We start from the raw sequence: 8,410 nt of genomic DNA on the forward strand, positions 1-8,410 counted from the left end.
CATAACCCTGTTTATACGAGAGTCTCAGTTATGAGGCTTGCATCTAATTGTTGTATAAAATGAATGAGTAAAGATTAAACTATTTGTGAACTTATGTAATGTGATTTTAAACTGTTTAATGAAAGGGAACCCAATTCCCTTTAAAGTTAACTAAGTCATTGGCCCTCCCCATGAGTACAGACATTGATCTGGTGTCATGGGACAGCCTTTTTCTGCCCTTCTGAATATAACCCCCACCATGGGAATTTATCTAGAGACCATGCTTCTCTCAATTACGAGAGGGCTAAGGTTTGAGTAGAGACCAGCTTACCTCGATAACCACGAGAGGGCTAAGGCTAAAGAAGACTGACAACCGCCGAAACATCTATTCTATAACAACATTGCTGAATGTTACTCTGAACTAGCCATTCTAACCACCGCAGAGAGCGAGAGGGCGGACAACCAATCCAACAGAAACTAGCGTCTTAACAGAGATCACAACGACACACTGAGCGTAAATATATATATTGATTGCAATTATTCCCGAATGAGTGAGTATTCATGTGTAAAGGATTAGCATTTCAATTGTTATGATAATCAACTTTGTAGTGTCTTTTATCTCGGTCGACCCCCACTTCCCTTTTGTCCACCAATCCGCGATACCGGTTTATCCCACTAGGGAAACTCCGCTATCATTTCCTTGTAACTATGTCTGTTTGTTTGTTTGTTTGTTTATACATTTCTGTGATTATTTAGTTAGTAAATAAATGATTTAAGACAATTGATGTATGGATGACTCATAGTAAAGACTGCGTTCGTGCAGATAACCAACAATTTACGACGTTTGGAATGAGACTAACTTGAGGTAAATAATAATTCATTCATTAGAAGACTAATTGATCAGATATTAAAATATCTGAAAGTTATATTAGGAAAATTCGAACTTTGTAATCTGAATATTTTCCTTGGTTCCCCCGACTACCTAGTTAATCACAGTTACATGATTAGTTAGTTTAATCACGTAATAATTACAGAGAATTTATTTGATAAAAATAAGTCTTCAGTTGAATGATGCCAAAGACACGACACTAGTTATAGTTTCACCAGGTAATACATTGTGATGTAACTAGAAGAGAGGCTGAGTTCACGTCAATGAACCAGATATAATGTATTACCCTTGTTTTGTGCTTCCATACACTCAAGCTGTTGAATTAATGTTTTTCATTTATCATTTGTAGAAATAAGTAAAACTTGCCTATATATTTATCAAACTAAATGATATGTATTAATCCATACTTATTTTATGTTCAATTCCATTATTTGTATCTAAGTAGACATTGTGTTTACAGCCCTAAATAGTTGTTTGGGAAATGTAGCTGTATTTAGTAAAAGGAATCATAATAATCACATGTGAAAATGCAACTGCATATTTAATTTTTAACACAGTTCCATGTTCTCAACACAACAACACCTTGAAACACACAAACTATGATTATCTAGCGTTGTGGAGTTCTGCTGTGATGTCTGAATCCTCCAGCAGGGGGCGGGGTCACATCATGCGTTCTTCTGGTTACCCTTTTCTTCTATAACAACAGAAGCAGTACTATTTCAGACTGGGCAGAGCCATCGAGAGCGAGAGTCCAACCCCTATTTTTGCCATAATCACACGTACACAAAAATAGAAGAAGGATGACTTACTCTCATGACCAGTTTTGTAGACGTAATAGCAGCCAACTGTGACAGCAGCTATTACCCCCAGACCCAACAGAGCAGGCGTGGAGACTGTTGCTGCTCCCATTGTAAAGGCATATTGACCAACACCTAATGTGAACCAGTGCCTGGTGAGAAAGAGAACAGTTGCTTTAACTTGAAATGAAACAGTGTTGAAAAGATTTATTTCAATCACATTGGTGCAATTTTTGCAAGCATGTGGTAGGGGAGAGTGGGGTAAGTTGAGCCACACTTGTTTCTAGGAAACCATATACAAATTGAATTAATTTGACCAAATATTTAAGAAGAGGTTATCGTTTCATGGAGTCTGTGAAGGAAGAAGCCTCTGGAAACAGTGGAAAGCAAATTAGGTCCAAAAAACGGATTTTCACAAAGACAAATTAATTGATTGCGTTAGAGGTGTCACGATGCTTGTATCTAAACTAAAGTATATCATTTTAAGATTGTTCTGTACATCATTTGGGGACTCCATAAGCATAAATATGAGGTCCTAAACCTAGCATGAAAGTGCATCCTTGTAGCTGTGTGGGCTAATATACTCAAAATGTTTGCCTTTGAGGTAAATTGAGCCAATGGTTGACTCAATGGCAAGTTGAGCAAATTTAATTGTTTTCTTCCCAGGTGTAATGCAAGACATTAGCGCTGGGATATGTTTAAAGTGTTTAATAAAGTACAACGTGTTTGTTAGGTGTTAAGCCTGTGTTAAAAGATGCTTAAAATGATTACAAGACAAACAAGCAATGTGTGATTGTGTTGAATTGTGTTTGGGGAATAATAAAGATAGACATGGTTTTAAAAAGGTAGTGGTCATATTTCATTCAGTACAGACATTTGTAGGCGGTTAAAGAGGTAAAAGGTTAGAGAAAAACTTGCCATAGTCTTCTGAAAACCTAACCATGGGTTACACATTCCAGGCAGCAAAATGTGAAGGCTGCGCAAGGAGTATGTAGACCTTCCCTAGCCACTGTAAAATGATATATTTTTACATCATAAATGTATCAATTGAGAACAATGGGTTGATAGGTCAAACCAAATCATATATGGATATGGCTGTAAATACTGCAGCATCCTTCTCCATTTAAAAAAAATTTAACCAGGCAAGTCAGTTAAGAACACATTCTTATTTTCAATGACGGCCTGGGAACAGTGGGTTAACTGCCTGTTCAGGGGCAGAACGACAGATTTGTACCTTGTCAGCTCGGGGGTTTGAACTCGCAACCTTCCGGTTACTAGTCCAACGCTCTAACCACTAGGCTACCCTGCCGCCCCATCAGCCAGTGTGCTTCAAAAGGCCAAGGCAAATTGGAAAGTGCTACCATTTGAAATGATTGTGCACAATGTACATAACCAAGCTACACTATTATATTTTTACTGGTAGCTTAGTGGTTAAGAGTATCGGGCCAGTAACTTAAAGGTTGCTGGTTCAAATCTCCAAGCCAAATAGGTGAAAAATCTGTCAATGTGCCCTTGAGCAAGGTATTTGACCCTAATAGCTCCAGCATCAATAATGGTTTATCTCTGGCTGTTACAGCACTCTCTGAGGAGGATAAGCAACAACAACAAAACATTCACATGTGTATAAAACACACTTGTACATGTGTGAAATAGGATAAATGTAAGCAACCACCTTATTATCTGATGTATTGATGACTAAACAAAATGTTTTTCATGAGAAACTTGGATTTTGCATGAATGATTCAGGGGTGAAAGATGTGTTCAACTCCAATGAATGCTCAATCAAAGGTTCTGAACTTCAGAAAGTGGGCATCACAAGTGTTATCAGTTAAGACTTTTGTACTAAGAGTTTTGAAAAAAATACCACTATGGCTACATATGACTGTTCACTACTAGGCAAGACCTAACTGTGAATAAAGCTACATCAATAAAGCTACACATTTCTGTTACCTTTTAGTAGAAAACTGCAACTCAGAGTAGAAGAAGCAAGCAAGTAGCAGAAAGAAGGTATACTCACGCTGTTAAAACCATAGTTGACTTAAAGATTGTAGATCAAATGCAACTGGTTCGTTGGACTGTTGGTTAGACTCCCCTGATGAGTAGGCTAGAGATGACTGGGGATCAAATCGTTCGACTTCAATTTGACAAAAGTTGTTTACCGTCTATCCCATCCCGTCTCTTGCCGCACCCTAGTGATAAGGAGATGCTCAATTGCACACTCCTCGCGTCCTCTCTCCCCACTCACCGTCTCCTTCTCAAAACCCATTGGATGAGTAAGTTATAGGTCTCTCTCCCTTCTGACTTTCTCCTCATATGGGTTTGGAGAAGGAGACAGGAGAGATGACTCGAGGAGTATACAATCGAGAAAGGGTCATAGTTTTACTTTCATTTCTCTCGAACCTCAGTCTCCTCACCTTCCTAAGTTATAGGTCTCTCTCTCCCTTCTGACTTTCTCCTCGTATGGGTTTGGAGGAGGAGACAGGAGAGATGACTCAAGGAGTATACAATTGAGAAAGGGTCATAGTTTGACTTTCATTTCTCTCGAACCTCAGTCTCCTCCCCTTCCTAACCTCCCTCCACCCCTCCCTCTTTTAGACCCAGCCTACACTGCTACTCCTTGATGGAGAAACAATGAAAAGAAAGTTTGGAATATCAGTTGAATACTAATATAAATTGCATCCTTCATTCCCTCTTTGATGGCAATCATTTTCTGACTAGTTTTAAAGGAAAGCAATAATAGTTCATTCCTTTCATCTTTGATGGAAGGAGTTTTCTGTAGGCAAGTTGCAGTGGCGACCTGTCATTCAGGGCAGTTTTTTTGTGTGTGTGTGTGTGTGTGGGGGGGGCTTTCCTGATTTGCATGTTATTTTGGCATTAATACGTGTCACATATAGGGTTTGCAAACAATGTAAAAAATATATTACATATCCTTGATGTAATAAAGCTGCATACAAACCTGGTCTCTTTTTTTGTTTTCTTGAGCAAGGCAGCTCCAAAATGCAGGTGTTTCAGCCTAGCTCAGTGAATTCTGTGGTGGTGGGGCAAGTCAGCAGAAAATACGGAGCGTTGTGTCGTGATTGGCTCAGTGTTCTGTCACTCATGGGGACACTACGTCACCGCCAGGTCTAAGGGTAGAGTTAGAAAATTCTAGCCCCTTGGGTGCTGCCACAGAGTTACATTAGATGTGCCCATCCAAGAAGGCTCAAGGCCATTGGCCACAGATAAAATGACTTCAAATAACGTTATATGTACAGTATCTTTGATTGGACTGATCATGTCAACATCATACTTTCAAAATCTGGTTAAATAAAGGTGAAATAAAAATAAATACATTGAAAAAAAGTGTCAATACAAGACTAAGATCGAATCGTACTACACCGGCTCTGACGCTCGTCGGATGTGGCAGGGCTTGCAAACCATTACAGACTCCAAACGGAAGCACAGCCGAGAGCTGCCCAGTGACACGAGCTTTCCAGACAAGCTAAACTACTTCTATGCTCACTTCGAGGCAAATAACACGACAACATGCATGTGAGCTCCAGCTGTTCCGGAAGACTGTGATCACGCTCTCCTCAGCCGATGTGAGTAAGACCTTTAAACAAGTCAACATTCACAAGGCCGCAAGACCAGATGGATTACCAGGACGTGTACTGCGAGCATCCACTGACCAACTGGGAAGTGTCTTCACTGATATTTTCAACCTCTCCCTGTCCGAGTCTGTAATACCAACATGTTTTAAGCAGACCACCATAGTGCCTGTGCCCAAGAACACAAAGGTAACCTGAATAAATACTGTAACTATCGACCCGTAGCACTCACGTATGTAGCCATGAAGTGCTTTGAAAGTCTGGTCTTGGCTCACATCAACACCATCATCCCAGAAACCCTAGACCCACTCCAATTTGCATACCACCCCAAAAGATCCACAGATGATGCAATCTCTATTGCACTCCGCACTGCCCTTTTCCACCTTAACAAAAGGAACACCTATGTGTGAATGCTATTCATTGACTACAGCTCAGTGTTCAACACCATAGTGCCCTCAAAACTCATCAATAAGCTAAGGACCCTGGTACTAAACACCTCCCTCTGCAACTGGATCCTGGACTTCCTGATGGGCCGACCCCAGGTGGTAAGGGTAGGTAACAACACATCCGCCACTCTGATCCTCAACACGGGGGCACCTCAGGGGTGAGTGCTCAGTCTCCCTTCACTCATGACTGCACAGCCAGGCACGACTCCAACACCATCATTAAATTTGCCGATGACACAACAGTGGTAGGCCTGATCACTGACAACGACGAGACAGCATATAGGGAAGAGGTCAGAGACCTGGCCGTGTGGTGCCAGAACAACAACCTCTCCCTAAAGATTTGATACAATACCTCCAATAGAAGTCCAATGTTTCACAAAATATGGCAGCCGATACTGGATAAATGGTCTAGTCCCGCTTCATAACTGGGTTGACGATCTGCTGCTACTCTGTGCTGTACTCCACTCAATATTTATTTTTGGCTTAACTACACTGCTTGTAATGACTATATGCTGTCTTCTTATACATGTACCACCTAATAGGATTTTGTTTTATTTTGTGTAAGTGTGAGTTAAGTTTTGTTTTGTCCTCTAAATTGGCCATCCCATTCAACAGTACAATGAATGTCATTGTTAGTATTGCTGTCTTTTTTATTAGATTTTTTATTGTAAAATAATAAACATATTATAAAAAATATTTTAAAACTCTCCCTCAGCGGGATCAAGACAAAGGAGACGATTGTCGACTACTGGAAAAAGATGACAGAGCACGCCCCCATTCTCATCGACCGGGCTGCAGTGGAACAGGTTGAGAGCTTCAAGTTCCTTGGTGTCCATCACCAACAAACTAACATGGTCCAAGTACACCAAGACAGTCGTGAAGAGGGCACTAACCGGTGCCCCTGCACATTGACTCTGTATTGGTACCCCCCTGTATATTGTCTCGCTATTGTTATTTTACTGCTGCTCTTTAATTACTTAATTATTTTTTTAACTGCATTGTTGGTTAAGGGCTTGTAAGTAAGCATTTCACTGTAAAGTTACCTGTTTCATTCAGCGCATGTGACTAATAACATTTGATTTGATGTTCTGAATTCTGTCACCGTACATTTCAAAAGTGCTAAACCAATAGTTATATTGACTAGGTACATCCTAGCTCGCTCATTGATGTCTTAATCAAAATTACAGATTGCCTCTTATCCGTTTGTCGTCCCCTTATGCCACAGTTTGTACATCGCAATTGTCAGTAGAAACCACATTTGTTTAACCTGGTCAGCCATATCAGCTATGCTTTTTTTAAAGGCAGTAAATGAGGCTGAATGAACAGTTTCGCTGCCAGACAAGGCTTACCTGATAGCCAGGTGTGTGGTAAGGTGTTGGGACTGCTGTTGGGACAGCTTTATGTAGGCCCTAACAGTTTGTGGGCAAAGTTTGTCACCGTTATAGTAAAATGAATGTTATGTTGTGTATTGGCATTTATTTTTTCAAAAAATGATGCAGAAAAATGAATCCATGCTTTTGTTACTTCTAGGTTAGACTACTGCAATGCTCTACTTTCCGTCTACCCGGATAAAGCACTAAATAAACTTCAGTTAGTGTTAAATACGGCTGCTAGAATCCTGACTAGAACCAAAAAATGTGATCATATAACTCCAGTGCTAGCCTCCCTACACTGGCTTCTTGTCAAGGCAAGGGCTGATTTCAAGGTTTTACTGCTAACCTACAGCACTACATGGGCTTGCTCCTACCTATCTCTCTGATTTGGTCCTGCCGTACATACCTACACGTACGCTACGGTCACAAGACGCAGGCCTCCTAATTGTCCCTAGAATTTCTAAGCAAACAGCTGGAGGCAGGGCTTTCTCCTACAGAGGTCCATTTTTATGGAATGGTCTGCCTACCAATGTGAGAGACGCAGACTCGGTCTCAACCTTTAAGTCTTTACTGAAGACTCATCTCTTCAGTGGGTCATATGATTGAGTGTAGTCTGGCCCAGGAGTGGGAAGGTGAACGGAAAGGCTCTGGAGCAACGAACCGCCCTTGCTGTCTCTGCCTGGCCGGTTCCCCTCTTTCCACTGGGATTCTCTGCCTCTAACCCTATTACAGGGGCTGAGTCACTGGCTTACTGGTGCTCTTTCATGCCGTCCCTAGGAGGGGTGCGTCACTTGAGTGGGTTGAGTCACTGATGTGATTTCCTGTCTGGGTTGGCGCCCCCCCTTGGGTTGTGCCGTGGTGGAGATTTTTGTGGGCTATACTCGGCCTTGTCTCAGGATGGTAAGTAGGTGGTTGAAGATATCCCTCTAGTGGTGTGGGGGCTGTGCTTTGGCAAAGTGGGTGGGATTATATCCTTCCTTTATGGCCCTGTCCTGGAGTATCATCGGATGGGGCCACAGTGTCTCCTGACCCCTCCTGTCTCAGCCTCCAGTATTTATGCTGCAGTAGTTTGTGTCGGAGGGGCTAGGGCCAGTTTGTTATATCTGGAGTAATTCTCCTGTCTTATCCGGTGTCCTGTGTGAATTTAAGTATGTTCTCTCTAATTCTCGCTTTCTTTCTCTCTCGCTCTCAGAGGACCTGAGTCCTAGGACCATGCCTCAGGACTACCTGGCATGATGACTCCTTGCTGTCCCCAGTCCACCTGGCCGTGCTGCTGCTCCAGATTCAACTGTTCTGCCTGTGATTATTATTATTTGACCATGCTGGTCATTTATGAACA

General features: G+C 41.6%; 1 long non-coding RNA gene across 1 annotated transcript; it reads right to left on the bottom strand.

Moving 5' to 3' along the window:
• Nucleotides 1–1,383: 1,383 nt before the first annotated feature.
• Nucleotides 1,384–4,004, bottom strand: LOC118941188. The gene is made up of 3 exons (XR_005037512.1): nucleotides 3,683–4,004; nucleotides 1,678–1,817; nucleotides 1,384–1,562 (listed from the first exon to the last, which is right to left on the bottom strand). It is a non-coding gene; the product is annotated as an uncharacterized LOC118941188 (long non-coding RNA).
• Between the last annotated feature and the right edge of the window lie 4,406 nt (nucleotides 4,005–8,410).

This window comes from Oncorhynchus mykiss, chromosome 18 (assembly GCF_013265735.2).
Source record: "Oncorhynchus mykiss isolate Arlee chromosome 18, USDA_OmykA_1.1, whole genome shotgun sequence".
NCBI classification, from domain to species: Eukaryota; Metazoa; Chordata; class Actinopteri; order Salmoniformes; family Salmonidae; genus Oncorhynchus; species Oncorhynchus mykiss.